At 37.4% G+C, this 15349-nt stretch overlaps 2 pseudogenes across 1 annotated transcript; one reads left to right on the plus strand and one right to left on the minus strand.

Moving 5' to 3' along the window:
• Positions 1-218: 218 nt before the first annotated feature.
• On the minus strand, positions 219-750 carry LOC116534366 (annotated as a pseudogene).
• A 10072-nt stretch (positions 751-10822) lies between these two features.
• On the plus strand, positions 10823-11875 carry LOC116534398 (annotated as a pseudogene). The gene has a single exon (XR_004261695.1). The product of XR_004261695.1 is annotated as a UPF0729 protein C18orf32 homolog pseudogene (transcript).
• Positions 11876-15349: the final 3474 nt, after the last annotated feature.

The raw sequence follows: 15349 nt of genomic DNA on the forward strand, positions 1-15349 counted from the left end.
AGCAACAGAGCAAGGTGCCATCTCAAAAAGAAAAAATAGTGAAGGTTTTTTGTTGTTGTTGTTTGGTTTTTTTTTGTTGTTGTTGTTGTTGTTTTTACTTTAAGTTCTAGGATACATGGGCAGAACGTCCAGGTTTGTTACAAAGGTATATATGTGTCATGGTGGTTTGTGGCACGTATCAACCCATCATCTAGGGTTGTTTTGTTTTGTTTTTTTTCCAGGTCTGCAGAGCATTTATTCTGTCTGAGTGGGAAGGGGAAGGGTCCAGGTGTACAGAGGGCGCAGGGCCTATGTGTACATCATGAAGCCGTGGTTGGCAAAGGCAGCCTCCTCCAGGTGGCGCAGTCCGTACAACTCCCCGAGCAAAGGGGGGCACCCGGGGGGGCACCCAGCGAGTTGTGTTGAACACAGACTCCCCGACCTTCCAGTCGGGCACGTCCTTCATGATAATGGCCTCCTCCTCCAGGTTCTCCCGAAGCATGTGCAGGATCCTCCGGTCCGTTTCGGCCTGAAACAGCGGCATCAGTGCGATGCGGGCCTCAAAGTACTCCATCTGTAGGCGCCTGCGTTCGCGGTTCCACTTACTTTCCAGTACCCGTAGAACAGGGTCCCGATGCCCAGGGCCAGCATGCTGTAGCCTGACAGTCCTCCACGCGGCAAGTTCCGTTTGTAGGCGATGGGCCTATAGCCCCCAGCCGGGGGCATGTCCTGCTTCACCTTCGATGCCGCCATGCTCACTGGATCCCCATCATCTAGGTTTTAAGCTCCATATGCATTAGGTACTTGTCCTAATGTTTTTCCTCCCCTTGCCTCCACCCCCCGACAGGCCTGGTGTGTGCTGTTCCTCTCCCTGTGTCCATGTGTTCTCTTTGTTCAGCTCCCATTTATGAGTGAGAACACCCGGTGTTTGGTTTTCTTTTCCTGTATTTGCGGAGAATAATGGTTTCAGCTTCATTTGCGTCCCTGCAAATGAAGGACATGAACTCATCCTTTTTATGGCTGCATATTCCATGGTGTATATGTGCCACATTTTCTTTATCTAGTCTATCACTGATGGGCATTTGGGTTGGTTCCAAGTCTTTGCTATTGTAAATAATGCTGCAATAAACATACATGTGCATATGTCTTTATAGGATGATTTATAACCCTTTGGGTATATACCCAGTAATGGGATTGCTGCGTCAAATGGTATTTCTGGTTCTAGATCCTTCAGGAATAACCACACTGTCTTCCACAATGGGTGAACTGATTTACACTACCACTAACAGTGTAAAAGTGTTCCTATTTCTCCACATCCTCTCCAGCATCTGTTGTTTCTTGACTTTTTAATGATCACCTTTCTAACTGGCAAAGATGGTATCTCGTTGTGGTTTTGATTTGCATTTCTCTAATGACCAGTGATGATGAGATTTTTTTCATTGTTTGTTGGCCACATAAATGTCTTCTTTTGAGAAGAATTTGTTCATATCCTTTACCCACTTTTTGATGGGGTTGTTTGTTTTTTTCTTGTAAATTTGTTTCAGTTCCTTGTAGATTCTGGATATTAGACTTTTGTCAGATGGATAGATTGCAAAATTTTTTACCCTTTCTGTAGGTTGCCTGTTCACTCTGATGATAGTTTCTTTGGCTGTGAAGAAGTCCTTTCATTTAATTAGATCTTATTTGCCAATTCTGGCTTTTGTTGCAATTGCTTTTGCTGTTTTAGTCATGATGTTTTTGCCCATGCCTGTGTCTTCAATGGTATCGCATAGGTTTTCTTCTAGGGTTTTATGGTTTTATGTTTTATATTTAAGAATTTCATCCATCTTGAGTTAATTTTTGTATAATGTCTAAGGAAAGTGTCCAGTTTCTCTTTTCTGCATATGACTAGTTTTTTCAGCACCATTTATTACATAGGGAGTCCTTTCCCCATTGCTTGTTTTTGTCAGGTTTGTCGAAGATCAGATGGTTATATACGTGTGGTGTTATTTCTGAGGACTCTGTTCTGTTCCATTGGTCTATATCTCGGTTTTGGTACCATTACCTTGCTGTTTTGGTTACTGTGACCTTGTAGCATAGTTTGAAGTCAGGTAGCGTGATGCTTCCAGCTTTGTTCTTTTTGCTTTGGATTGTCTTGGCTATAGAACTTGTATTTTTTTAACCACTCCTTGTGTAGCAGGGATAACTCACAGGCAATGTGCCCAGAGGTGGCCCAGTCTTTATATATATCCGACTTTATATACATCAACCTGATAATTCATATTTCTAAGAGGTTACCAGTTGCTGATGCTGCTCATCTGGGAGACCTACTTTGAAAATGCTGCCCTAAGACTTAGTCCTATCTTTGTTTTTCTTTTGCAAACTCTTATTCAGAAACTTCATCTACACTAATGATTTTAACTACTGCCTCTCATAGATAGCTCCTAAAGTGTTATGTCCAATACTGAGCCCTCCACTAAACTTCTCACATCTCTAATTTCCATTTCCAAGCATCTTGAACTTGATATGTACAGCCTAGCTTATCGTCTTTATTCATAGAAACCAGTTTACCCTCTGGATTTTCCCTTCCTTGCCCTTTAAGTGGAACCATCATTTCCCTAGTCTTCCAGGTTCAATACTAGGATATCATATTTTCTTCCTCTGTCTCCCATCGAGTACTGTGTCTCTTTACTTTCTTCTTTTTATTGTTACTATACCATGTCATTGCAGGTATGCATTATTTCACACCTGGACTTTAGTAATCACTTATTTTATCATCCTACCCCAAACACTCTCCCCACATGTATACTACTGTTGAGTTAATGTCCCTCGAATACCATTTTGTAAACTTTGATAGTTTCTACTGTCTATAGCAGACCTTTTCGTTTGCTATGAGTGATGAATATATCAGGTGTGCTAGTATATCAATTTCCTAAGCCATCAGGGCCTCCGTCCTGACCTGGGACAGCTGAGCCCCAAACAGCCAGCCAGAGGCAGAGGCAGCCAAAGGGCTACCATCACCTCTGTCACTACCCACTCCAATCATGGAGTTGAGATGCCTTTTTTGAGGCTGCTCTTCCTTGACAGTGCTCAGCAGACTGAAGAAGAAGCTGAAGAGGGCACCAGCCTGAGCACACTGGTTATACAGGGTCAGAAACACCAACCCTTGTTCTTAAACTTACAAACTAGCTCAGAAAACTGATAGTATGGTATGGTATGAAAAGCAAAAGTTGTTAAAGATAGCTTTAATGTCAAAGAAAAAAGTATATAACCCCATATGAAATGGGAAAAGTCCAGGAAAATGTGTTGTTACATTGTCAGAGAATGTGGATCAGGAAGATTTGAACCATTGACAGAAAGGAGAAAGTCAATGTTAAAAACAAAACAAAACTTGGGTCACTTTGGCAAGAATAATTTCCATAAGGGTGATGCTGATAAATGGCAGACAACATCGAGGCTAGTGAGAGAGCAAGGAAATACTATCTAATAGTCTAGATTGTGTGAAAGATGAAGTGGCACACTGGATAGAAGCACAACACCTCTGAAGTAGCCTTGCTACTTGAGTTCAAATTCTGACTTTACTCTTTCCAGCTGTTTGGCCTTGGGCAAGTTGCGTGACATCTCTCTGTCTCAGTTTCCTTTTCTTTGTAACATAGTGCCTGCCACATAGTCATATTTGATCATATTAAGGATTAAATGAGTGAATATTTGTAAAGCACCATAGAGCCATGAAATCCAATGTGCACTAAATTCTCTATCCCTTTATGTCACCAGCTCTCACTACAGAGCCCAGGTACAAAGAAAGTCGGTAAACACTGGTGATGAAATGCTGAAGCATCTACTTTACTTCAGGAAGAAAGAAGGAACAAATATGGTACTAAGGTTCATTATCTGTAAGCCTTTTAATGTTTTCATTTGAACCATACGTTCATATTTACGTTTATGAAACTTCACTTTAGAATACTATTCTTCCTAGTTTACTAATAAGAGAGTTTAATTAGTGTATCACAAAACCAAGATATTTAGAATCCACTTCTACAATCTTGAGGTCCTGTGTTATCATATAAAAAAAGATTTTCATGGTAATTTTTAAATCACAACTCCAAAATTGCATCAAATTAAGGTTAAATTCAAATACTTTCAAACGCAAGTTTTTTTTTTTTTTTTAATGCCGTAAATAATAAGGTTTATCATCCCTAGTAACAAGAAGATCAACGGGGTGAAAGCTTTAGGTCACTTTCTCTGAAATTGTCCCAGATCTCTCCTGATCACCGTATGGCTTCCACAGTTTCTACAACAAAAATTCACATAAGAGTGTTCAAGAATAAAAGAAAAGGGGCCCCTCTCACATGTCTGTTAATCGGGGTAGAAATATTTTTTTTCCCAGAAGCCCTCAGCACATTCTCTTTTACATCTCATGGTCCAAAAAAGGACAGCGTGATCACTATTAGACCAGCCACTACAAAACAGGAATGGGATTCTTGTGGTAGCTTAGACCAACCATGGCCTACCACACAGGGCTGGGCATATTGCTTCTGAGAGTGCTGTTCCCCAATGCCTAAACAAAATCAGTGTGGCTTGAGCAAGGAAAAAGGTGGGCAAACAAATGTGTGTGACCCACAGCTGACTAGGAATATAAATACTAAGTTCCAGATTCTAAGGTAAGTGCCAGAGATCAATAATAAACACAAAACCATACTTGTTCTCAATTTCCAAGATCAGAATAGTCTCAGATTTTCTATTCTAATATCTGACACTAAATAAAGTTAATTTAACATCTTTTACAAATTAAGAATTACTTTTAAATTTTAAATTATACATCACAGTCACATAATTATTTTGCTTTTGATACTCATTAAAAGCAAAATTAAAGTAAAATTAGTATCTTTCTCTAAACCTTTCAATGTAAGATCAGACAATAAACATAAATTCTAAACTATTCCATATTGGATACACTAATATACACAATAGAAAAAAGTAGTTTTTTCTTTTGTGCAAAATATTTATAAGACCAAACAATAAAAATAAAATTCTAAACTATTTCATATTTGATACACTAATAAATGCAACGAGAAAAAGTAATTTTTTTCATATTCTCAAGAAATTATCAGACAGCTTTACAATATTTTTGTTAGATGTGGTTTCCGTAATGTAGTGGTTATCACGTTCGCCTCACAATATTTTTGTTAGTATAGGCTGATTATTTTTTTTCCTTTACAAACCTAAGAAATCCTCAAGGTCAAGGCTTATCTTTTATCTTTAATCACAGCATATAGCATGATTCTTGCCCCACAAATGTTTAATGAATAAAGGAATAAATGAACACATATCCTCTCAAGTCATCTTTCTATTTGCCTTTTCTCTATCTTTTTTTCTGATTTGTTTGCAATGGCCTTTTATTTTGTCATTTCATTTGATCTCACTATTAGTACCCGGTTTCAAATCATAGATTATTTTGTTTTATTTGGGATTGATAGAGGTAGAAGGTAGAATCAGAGAAATACACATAGGGTGAAGTAATAATGAAGATACAGTATTGAACATGGGACAACTTAATGTTCATTCAGGTTCTGAATAACCACCATCCCTATGATTGCTTAACTTTTTCAGTATTCAAAACTACTTATTAATTATTGGCTTTCTCTCTATCTAGTATAGGAAAGAAATGTGCAAATGTTTCAAATGAGCAAAAGAGATTACAGGCTAGCCTTTCAATGGAATGATACAGTCTGATACTTTTGAGTTGTGTAGCTTTATATGAACACTTTTAGGGATGTGCAAAATTTTACACAATTTTAGTCTTTGAGCAGGCTATTTTATAACTGTAGAGCTAGACATTAACTTGTAGAACACTTACAGAAATTTGATAGTAATACAAATAATTGCTACCCATAGAAATGTAAATTGTGTCTGTGAAATGCAATTGATTATTGTTCTGTAGATACTGACCAATTTTGCCAGTTTGGCATTCATTTGCAAATTTATTACAGCATTCCTAATCTGACAATAAGAGTGTGGTACTTTGATTTCTCTTTGATCTTGCTATATATCTCACTGACTTTTTCATAAATTAATAAGTTAAGTTTTTTTAGTTAAATAAAATTTTTGATACATGGTCATCTTCTATCAGATCAGAGTAATAGTTTTAGATTTTCAAAATAGATATTAGATTATTCATTAATTGTGTGAAGTAAACAAGGCTTATGTTAACAAATGTTTTAATAATAGAGTGTTTAGAAATCACTCAAATTTACTCCTCCATTCCTATTTTTAAGCCAGTATTTACAAAACACATTAGTGTTGTTTTCTGAATGTACTGAGATAACAAACAGTTGCCTTCTCCTCCAAAGTATTTCTCTTTTAATTAAAAAAACTGAGTATGTTCACATTCAAAATTCAAGTAGATATTCATGGAGAAATGCAAGAAAAGAACAATAATATTTAACACAGCACCAAACTCAGACTCTAAAAAATAAAAAATAAAAAAAGCAGAGAATGGTTTTCTATAGTAACTGACCTTCATATGCTATTTAGGCTTTGAAGGTAATGTGTTATTTACTAAGCTCCTTGCTCCTTTTTACACAATTATCATAAGTAAGTAGCTATAAAAATGTCTAATTGAGTTAAATCTGTGTCAAAAGCAATGGATATCCACCAAGATAAAGATGAACAATTATTACGTGACTGAAGAAGGAAATTCCCTTTTATATTTAAAGAAGATATGACTTTTCCCTTTAAGAGGACTCCAGGCAACCAGGCACAGTTCATACCTATAATCCCAGCACTTTGAGAGGCCAAGGTGGGTAGATCACCTGAGGTCAGGAGTTCAGGACCAGCCTGGCCAACATGGTGAAACCCCGTCTCTACTAAAAAAAAAATAAAAAATAAAAAAAAATAAAAAAAAAAAAAAGAAAAATTAGCCTGGCATGGTGGCACGAGGCTGTAATCCCAGCTACCTGGGAGACTGAGGCAGGAGAATCACTTGAACCCGAAAGGCGAAGGTTGCAGTGAGTCAAGATCGTGCCATTGCACTCCAGCCTGGGCAACAAGAGTGAAATCTGGTCTCAAAAACAAAACAAAACAAAAACATTAAAATTTTTTTAAAAAGAGGACTCTAATATTTGCTTTGTTTTTAAGATAAAAATTTATATTAAAAAAATGAAAATGTCTCTCCCAGTCTTTTCTTCTTCCTGTACCTCCACTACAGTGGCTATTAAATCTACAACTTACAGGCACATGTGTGACAATCACGTCGCCTCTCTAATTTTTATTCTACGACAGAAAGCACGCATCTCAGATTGATGTTTCCATTGCAGCTGACTAATTTGGCAGGAGTAACAGCTATAATTTGCCAACAGGTTGATATGACAGAGCATGGGCTGGGATGACAGCACAGAACCTTTCATCAGGTATAATCTACAACACATGCGTATTACAGAGTGCCAGGTGTAGATCAGTGAGTGCCACAGTGAAACACAAGAAAAGGAAATCTTCCCTGCTTCTTGGTGTTTGCTAGCATAAAAATCAAGACAATGAACCACCATTTTCTTTTTTAGTAGAAAGATTATAAAGGCCAGTGCAGGCTTAAAAATAAATGTGTTATTCCAAGTGAGTCACTGAAAATAGAAACATTAATTTACTTAACCAGAGATGTCTCAATCACAGGCTGAGAAGGTACTACCAAAAACTTTAAAACTGTATAGCTATGTAAAAACTTCATCTAGCCTAACATAGCTATGCATATGATGGCATGAAAACTCTACCCAAGATATTATTAAACACATTTTATTTGTAACAAATCCATTTCCAAGTAAGAAAACCAATAACTAGAGGATAAAGTTGATATATTTTTTCTTTAAACTTAGATTAATTCCTGACTTTCTCCTTTTCATACACATATGACAAGATGTATGAGGTTTAAAGTCTAACAACTATTTGCTTCATGGAACTGGTTTTCTCAAAAGAATGTTCTAGTTCTTTTTGTCCTTATGCATCAGTCTGCATTCTTATGTTATTATTATCATCGTCTATCTTCAGAAGAATAATGCATTCTGTGCCTATCATTTGCTTTATCACCTGCCCCCAATTCAAATATCCAGCATTCTTCCCTACTTCTCTCTCTTATAGAGGCCTGCTGTCAATACCACCTCTCAGACCCTCACTTACCAAACTTACATGCTGTGCTCTCCTCTGTCCCTGAGACTTACCTATCCAAACTCTGCTAATTTTTCAAAGCCTTGGTCCACAAGTTCTTCCTAAATTAACAACAAATTTGTTACAAATAACATTCAAATTATCTTCATTGCTTCCTGTTATTTTAAATTTTCAATTAAATCTAAATTTCAATCACCTTAATTAGAATCCACATCTAAGTTCTAGAATATGACAGTCTCAACAAAATCAGGTCTTGGAATATTGGTAAAAGCCCTGGTACACATGGACAACTGTCAACTGTGTCAAAGTCATGACATTGGAGTTAATACGGGTCACTTACACGATCATCACCAGAATCAACAATCAGCTGAGTGGAACATCTACCAGGTACATGCTGAATACTACTTCTCTACTGTGTAGAGATATAGAGAAGAATGGCACAGAGTTGTGGCTATTGCATGGAAATGGTGCTTCATTTCAGAGAGTGTGATGGTTAATACTGACTGCAACCTCCACCTCCCAGTCTCAAGCTGCCCTCCCATCTCAGCCTCCCAAGTAAAATAAGTGACTAAGTTTTTTGGTGGGGGGAGTAGAAACAGAATTTTGCTATGTTGCCTAGGCTGGTCTTGAACTCCTGAGCTCAAGTGATTTGCTTGCTTCAGCCTCCCACAGCATTGGAATTACATGCACAATCTAATCTGCTGCGAGCATGGCTAGAATACAAGCAGGCAGAAAAATGTGAAAAGAGAGATGGGCCTAAGCTCCCAGCCTACCTCTTTCCTTCTTTCTCTCATGCTGGATGCTTCATGCCCTAGAACATCAGACTCCAACTTGTTCAGTTTTGGAATTCAGAGTGGCTCTCCTTGCTCCTCAGCCTGCAGATGGCCTATTGTGGGACCTGTGATCCTTTGAGTTAATACTTAATAAACTCCCCTTCATATATATGTGTGTTTGTGTGTGTGTGTGTGTGTGTGTGTGTGTGTGTGTGTATATATATATATATAATGGGAGATATATATGTATATCTCCCATTAGTTCTGTCCCTCTAGAGAACCCTGACTAATACAGAGAGTTAAACAGTAGTTTACTGCTATGTCAGAAAGAAACAAATGTCTCTCTTCTTTTAACCACAGCTATTACTGGTCCTCTTTACTATAGTCTAATCTCATCCAAACTAATAAAGGTTCTTTGAATTGTGTCAGTATATCCCTACAACTGAATATAAAATAATTATTTTGGAGATATCAAAAAAGTTAATGTGGCCAGGTCTTGACGGCTCATGCATGTAATCCCAATGCTGTGGGAGGCTGAAGCAAGCAGATCACTGGAGCCCAGGAGCTCAAGACCAGCCGAGGCAACATGGCAAATTCCATTTCTGCCTCTCCCAAAAAAAAAAAAAAAAAATTAGCCACTCATCTTACTCGGGAGACTGAGATGGGAGGGCAGCTTGAGCCTGGGAGGTGGAGGTTGCAATGAGCTGAGATGGCACCACTGCATTCTAGCCTGGATGACGGAGCCAAAACCTGTCTCAAAAAAAAGAGAGAGAGAGAGATCAATGTGAAGTCTTTTGAGAAAGTGACATCTAGGTTCAAAGGTCTTGCTGCCTCAGCCAGGCATTTGCACCTCAGCCCCAAACCCATGAGACAGACCCCACACATTGATCCTAAAAGCCAGTGTTTTTGGCTTCTTTTACATAAGAGGAATATGCAGATCAGGGTGTAATTTAACCAAGGAAACCCAACCAGGCTTTCCATTCAGGTACTCCAGCTCCAGCTTCATGACAGAGTTGTACTCTTTGATCCCAGATCAAGGCTGTCTAAAGATCCGTGATCAAACATCCTGTTTTCACATAAAAATTAGCAGAAGCAAATGCTTTACTGTTATAGTGAGGCTTCATCTATTTTCCAGTTGATGGACAATTAATAGTTTCACAGACATTTCAACATGGAAAGGAAAAACATGAGATCTTAGAGGTAGTGGAGGGGGTCTCCTGCCTGACCACCCAGGAGCAAGGTCAAGACAACTGATAGTTTGCCAAAAAATTCCATTTCTATCATTTCTTTCCCCCCAAAATTGTGTATTTTAGCTAGAAACTCTCTAAATTGTAGTAAGAAGCACAGATAGTGGCAGTAGTATCCAGCCATTTATTTTCTACTTGCATAAAGTCAAATACTTCAGACTTCTCCTTTACCTCTTCTTCAAAAATATATCTGTCTGATGTTCCATCTCCTCTTAGAACCTTACTCTTTGTTAAGCATTACACTCTAATTCCTGACAGAGGGTAATAGAGTGCTTTAACAGTAGTTTTCATAGACATGTCTAAACTTCAATATGTATGGAAAACTGCAGGAGCTGTGGCAATTTGTTTGGAGATATTTTAGCTGGTTTGTCTTCCTAGACCTTTCCTATCATTCCACATGACCTTTCAAAAGTAGTAGTAATGCTTGCAATAATATTTCCAAGCATCAATTTAAGAATAAAAAAATTAATGACATGCTTTACTCTCTTTTTCATTCACATTTATAAGTCCTTTAAAATTTTTCACTTTTTGTCTTATTGATGTTTAACTTAGAATAGTTATAAATTTAGGAAAAGCATAATATCTGGACTTAAATTTGACTAATAAGAAACAAATGGGGGTAAGTGTGTCTGGACTGCCACTTGCGGTGGGCTTGAGGGGCTGCTCAGCAGGCCCAGGCGCCCACAGAACCCTAGCCAGTGCGTGGCCTCCTGCCTCCCGCCCTCCTCGGCCCTCTGGACCGCAGGCTCCTGCAGTGCCTGCCTTCGCTCTCACAATCAACAGTTGAGGAGCTCAAGCCCAGGACAATGGTGTGCATTCCTTGTATCATCATTCCAGTTCTGCTCTGGATCTACAAAAAATTCCTGGAGCCATATATATACCCTCTGATTTCCTCCTTCGTTGGTCGTATATAGCCTACAAAAGCTATACAAGAAACCGATGATACAAACAAAGGCAAAGTAGACTGTAAGGGTGCAGACATGAATGGATTACCAACAAAAGGACTAACAGAGATCTCTGATAAAAAAAAAAAAAAGACTAAAGCAATTTCCTAAAGGACCTCATCATGTAAAAAATGGACCTGATAATATGAAGCATCTTCCCTGTAACTGTCTTTGACCTTTTTATCTGAGACTGGAATTCAGGATAGAAGTCTAGACACTTACTGGATACTAATCAGGAAATACATAATATCTGTATTTAAAATGTAGTTAGTTATATTTAATGACCTCATTCCTAAGTTCCATTTTCATTAATGTAGCTTTCATTTCTGTTGCTGTTGTTTTAATAATATGAGGAAATCGAAAGTTTGTGCCAGTAGACACTATGTTACTAAATCAGCACTTTGAAATATTTGGTTCTCTATCATTCATTCATATGAATTTGACTGCTGTTTGCTGTAATTTGTTTGGGCTCTTCTAATTTGAGTGGAGTACAGTTTTATTGTGAAACTGTGCAGTGAAACTGTGCAAGGAAATAAAGGTAGAATTTTGGGAGGTAATAATGATGTGAAACATAAAGATATAATAATTACTGTCCAACACAGTAGAGCAGCTTGTCCATAAATGTAGTAATTACTATTTATTGCTCTGAGGAAGATTAAAAAAAAAAAAAGATAGGGAAAAGGGGGAAACTTCTTTGAAAAATGAAACACCTTTTACAAATATATCTAATGTAATTATAAGATTTTAATCCTTACTGCATTTCTTCTGTTCCTACAAATGTATTAAACATTCAGTTTAACTGGTAAAAAAAAAAAAAAAAAGAAAGAAAGAAAGAAAGAAAGAAAGAAAGAAAGAAAGAAAGAAATGATCGAGACTGAGAACAGAATTGGAAATTAACTTTGAGTTTGTGTCTATTTTGTGCCAGACTTTACACATAGAAGACTTGCATTATGTCATGTTATTATCACAAGAACAGAAGTTTTATTCCTCCATCCATTTGATAAATAATAATTCATATTTGAAAGACATCTTACTCATTGATTCCCAAATAATAAATGGTAAATCTAGGATTAAATTTAGATCTATTTAATTCCAAAGTTCATGGTTTTTCACAGACTTTAGGAAAAAATGATTATGTACATTTTTTGATACATAAAATGTAAAGAAAGCTGTCATCATCAGATATCAATCCCAGAATTTGTAAGCAAATTTTTCCTTTTTTTTTTTTTTTTTTTTTTTAAGTTTAGATAAAAAGCATGGAGCAACCCTGGAGCAAAAATTCTAGAAGAGAATGTGGTCCCAAAAAATAAGAAAATTGAAGACATTTAGAAAAGTCAATCAAATTACATTGCCCCACATGATTATCTGGGGCCAAGGTCTGGGCTCATTTCAGATGAACTCAGATTTCAAAAGGACGTATGTAAAGGCTGGAAATAAGGGCACTAATGTGAAGATAAATGAAGGGAAGGGAGGAGCTTACATCTGTTGGAAAAGTGTAACAAGTTTTTAAACCCCGGTGCACTGGGACTTAGAAAAAAATTCGGTCATCAAAAGGACTTTTAAAACTCTGATAAAAGGGAAACCCCTCAAAAGGAAATGAAACAGCAACCGTTTATAAAAAGTGTCTAATATTTACAGAAAACAGAGAGACAAAAGTCTTACCCAAGACCTATTTTGCCTCCATCATCTCTACTAAGAGGAGGACAGTCTGAAAACATTCCCTAGACATGGGAGATATAGTTTGTAACCAGTGGTTCTTAGTCTTTCTTTTTATTTCCAGTCTTCTGTTATCCTGTTCCGGAGAAACTCCAACATCCACATGGATGTTACATATTCGATAAACCTTCCTGCTCCACTACATTCCTCATGAAGGATCTTCACCCATACCTCACTTCAGTAAGACCCATTTTGTGGCTAATCCAGCACTGTTTTATTTCTGGGAGCATAAGCTCCAGCAGCCTGCTGTGATCATGACCTTCCCTTTTCCTACTCCCTGTGTCCCACCCACAACACTGGCACTTTGAACTTGTCAGGACCAAAAATCTCTTGACTCCATATTTAGCATATGGCTTCCTCCTCCTGGTTTTGTTCCATACCATACAAAGTGTCCCACCTCAACAACACTCACACATCTTGTAAAATTTCAACCTTGGATCCATTCACCCTTATATCTTCTCTATTTCTATAATCAAGTTATTAAGACCAGCTGGAAAAAGAAATTAAAACAACCTTTAGACTGATATGACTACAACTCTGTGGTTTTAAAATCTTAAAAAGGACTTTCAATATTTAGTGAAAATCATTTTTCACATGTCTCTGATCAACTCTGTCTCCTTTCTTTCAAGTATGCCACGACTCTAGTATTTCAAAGTATTTCATGACTTTAGGGAGAGTATTTCATGATTCTCCTTAAATCTCCTTTCATATCTTTACTCTCTTCATACCAGAAGATGACACAGCCTCCAACTTCAAAGAGGAAAAAAAAAGCTATGAGTAATAAGCTCCCTCAACTTAATGCTTTCCTACCCACAGAGTAAACTACCTTAAGAACCATCCTTACGTTATGTCCTTCCTTCTGTCCAAGTCTCCCTTCTCATAAGACCTATATCTCATCTTTACTATGATCAACAGCAGCAGCAATGATCTCCAATGATCTGCATCCTTCCAGTATCCACACCTTTAAATGGTGATTTTCCGCTTGGCCATAGGACATGCTGTGGCCGTTGGGACAATAGCAAATGTGATGCAAACTGAGTTTTGGAAAGAGCTTGGGCATTGAAGTTTGCCTTCACTTGCTACTCTTGGGAAATCTATGACCATCTCCATGTGAGTAATCCCAGGCTAGCCTGTAGAATGATGAAAGACACATGGCCTGGTCACTGCCTCAGCTGATACTGAGCCAACTGTTAGTCCTAAGAGGCCTTCTTACTTGACTCAACCCAGGCAAGCCACCAGCTGGGCTCAGAGGCTGTCTCAGCAGCTGAGACCAAAAGAACTGCCCAGTTAACTTACATATTTTTGAGAAATAATCAATATGTGTTGCTTTAAGCCACAAAGTTTTGAAGTAGTTTACTAAGCTGCAAAAACTAATTGATTATTACTCCATCAGGTGTGTCTTCTAGCTCCTCTAGGTTCTTTCTTCTTAACTGGCTGCTGTTTACCAGCTTTTGTACAAACTCAGGTTTCTCCCATCATAAACCACCACCTTCACTCCCATGTGCAAATTTCTTTGTAACCAAGCTTTTTCAAAGCTATCTGATTGTTGCAGTCATGACTCCAATGAAACTGCTCTTAAAGATGCCAATAAACCTGCTAACTCCAATGAATACTTTTCAGTGTCTCTCACATTTGTACATTTGTAATATTTGAGCACCTGTTTATCGTAGCCTTACCTGCTTATCCTGAAAAACTCCTACTCATATATTAGGACTCAATTCAAGAATCATAATTTAACTTATTTTTAAAAATTCACAGACTCCTTTCTCTGGGCTAGCAGAACATACAAGTGTCCTGCTTGTCACATATTTTATTATAACTCTTTAATAATCTTATCAAATGTTTATGATATAAAACTTCTGTTAGATTTTGAGATTTCTAACACCAGCATCTAGCATGCAGAAGGGAGTCAATAAATGGTGGATTTATTGCTTCATTTGTTTAACAATCAAAATTCAAACTCTCCTCAATGAAATGAAAAAAAATGAAATTTAGCAGAGATCAATGGCCTAAATTTAGCTTAAGAATATTAATTTACAAGCATATTTTGATATACTTTTATTTTAGAGATAGTTTGTATGAAAGAAAACTGTGAAAATTATTTGACTTTTGCTCAACTTTATCCAAAAATATAAAGATATATTTAAGTAATGAAAACTTAGGCTAACGTAATGAGAACATGCCCACACTCAGGAGAGGTTATCATACTCTGTAAAATCACATCTGCTCACTTTCTGGAAGCCATCCTTTCAGGGAGATATCAGCACCATAGGCCTGAACATTACGCAATATAGAGAAGGGTAAAGCAAATTGAGTATATTTACCTTGGTAAAGGAAGACTAAGAAGAGAGGCAATGGCAGCTTTTAAAATGTGAAGGGCAAGTCTGTGGAGGGTCCCGTAGCCTCAGCAAACAGAATTAGGACTCATAAGAAGATACAGAAAAAGAATACTACACAGCCATAAAAAACAATGAGTCTGTGTCCTTTGTAGGGACTTGGATGAATCTGGAAACCATCATTCTCAGCAAACAGATACAAGAACAGAAAGCCAAATACC

Source organism: Sapajus apella, unplaced genomic scaffold (assembly GCF_009761245.1).
Source record: "Sapajus apella isolate SASKATOON/1434 unplaced genomic scaffold, GSC_monkey_1.0 scaffold87, whole genome shotgun sequence".
Lineage (NCBI taxonomy): Eukaryota > Metazoa > Chordata > Mammalia > Primates > Cebidae > Sapajus > Sapajus apella.